The sequence below is a fragment of the Hordeum vulgare genome, chromosome 7H, assembly GCF_904849725.1.
Source record: "Hordeum vulgare subsp. vulgare chromosome 7H, MorexV3_pseudomolecules_assembly, whole genome shotgun sequence".
In the NCBI taxonomy this organism is placed as follows: Eukaryota; Viridiplantae; Streptophyta; class Magnoliopsida; order Poales; family Poaceae; genus Hordeum; species Hordeum vulgare.
In genome coordinates this window covers 249,366,790-249,369,013 of record NC_058524.1, presented here as the reverse complement: position 1 = coordinate 249,369,013, position 2,224 = coordinate 249,366,790, and positions in this window count along the sequence as shown.

The window sequence follows — 2,224 nt, the reverse complement described above, 5'->3', positions numbered from 1 at the left end:
ATGAAGCCTTTGAAACCAAAAATATTGAAACACGTTTTCGATATGACTATCCTATAATTGAAATGCCTAAAGTACATAAAGGTTATGTTATGGATGAAGAAATAGCTAGAGACTTTCTTTCTCGTGAGGATAGAGAAGATCATAATAACCTACTACGCATGTTGAAAGAAAAATTCTTGAATGCTGAATGAAATATGATTCTAAGTTTGCTACTTTACCTATTTTCGTTACCGAGGAGGATAAGAATTCTCTGTTGACCCAGGGTTAACTACTTTGGTTGAATCTGATACTTTTCATGGCTATGATAATGAAACTATTGTGGCACAGCTCACTAAGTTAAATGATATAGACACCCTATTTTCTCATGATGAAAAAAAATTGCTACTACTATATTCCCAAATTATTTCCATTCTCTTAAAGGGTGATGCTAAGATTTGGTACAATACTATTTCTCATGGTTGTGTGCGTAGTCCCAAGGATATGATTTATTACTTCTCTAAAAAAATACTATCCTGCTCATAATAAACAAGCTGTCTTACAGGAAATATTTAACTTTGTGCAAACTGAAGAAGAGAGTCTCCCACAAGCTTGGGGAGGCTTCTCCAATTACTTAATGCTTTGCGTGCTTGATATATTATATAATGGACTAACCGATGCTTCTAGGGACCACCTAGATAGTTGTGTTGGTTGTGTTTTCAGGGAACAAATGGTCAAACAAGCTGAGGAATTATTGACTAATATATTAAACAATCATGATGAATGGACACTTCCTGAACCACCGCCTCAACCTACTCCAAAGAAGAGGGGTATCTTATTCCTTAGTCCTAAAGCTATGCAAGAGGCAAAGAAATGTATGAAGAAAAAAGGAATTAAAGCTAAAGATGTTAAGAATTTACCAACTATCGAAGAAATACATGGTCTCAACACACCACCATAGGCGGTGGAGGTTAATTCTATTTTAAAGTTTGATGAAGGTGACATCCCTTACAATAAACATCCTAGTCAATGCTTATATGTGTTATGTAATTATATTATACAGCAAGATCATTTCAACTCCTATGTTATGAAACAATTAAAAAACTTTGATATGGTTGCTCGCTTAAGTGACTTGTTATTTACAATCACCAATGATGTAAGAGGTGTAGGAAAACATTCTTCTATGGTTCAAACCCAACTAGAACAAGTTGCTAAATCTAAAAGTGAGCTACTTCATGAAATGAATAATAATATGAATGATCATGTTGTTAGAGTAATGACTAGAGGAGGAACAATGACTCTGGATCCACTATATTGAGAAGGTCACCCTAAAACAACTGAGCAAGATTCACAAATAATTAATATTTATGCACCTAGTCCTTCTAGGAAGAAAAATAAAAATAAAAATGATAGGACCTTGCATACTTTTAGTGAACCTGAAGTAGAAAAACCTCCTGATAATGCTAATGATATTTCTATCATTGATGTTGAAACTCAATCTGGTAGTGAGAATTCACCTAGTGATAACGAAAATGATAATTATGATGACCATGTAGATGCTCAACCCGGCAATGATAAAGAACTAGATAATGATGTTGAGATAGAACGTGTTGTTGATCTTGATAACCCACAACTGAAGAATAAATTTTATGATAAAAGTCATTTTATTGCTAGAAAGCATGTCAAAGAAATAGAGCCATGGGTTCAAAAACCCATGCCTTATCCACACAAACCAACTAAGAAAATATATGATGGAGAATATGAACGCTTTGCTGGAATCCTTAGGCTAGTATTTTTTGCATACTCATCTAACTGGTTATTTAAAGATGGCCCCCTATGCTAAGTATATGAAAGACATCATCATTAATAGAAGAAAAATACCTGAAGCTAAAATACACACCATGCTTGCAAAATACTCTTTTAAGGATGGAGTACCTAAAAAATAGGAGATCCAGGAATACCAACTATACCATGTTCCATAAAAAGAAACTATGTGAAAACTGCTTTATGTGATCTAGGATCTAGTGTTAGTGTTATGCCTTTCCCTTTATACAAAAGACTTGACTTCAATAAACTCACACCTATTGAAATTTCATTGCAAATGCCTAACAAATCAACTGCCATACCTATCGGTATTTGTGAGGATGTACCCACTGTTCTTACAAATGTTACTCTCTTGACACACTTTGTTATACTTGATATGCCCGAGTACGACAACATGTATATTATCCTTGTTAGACCTTTCTTA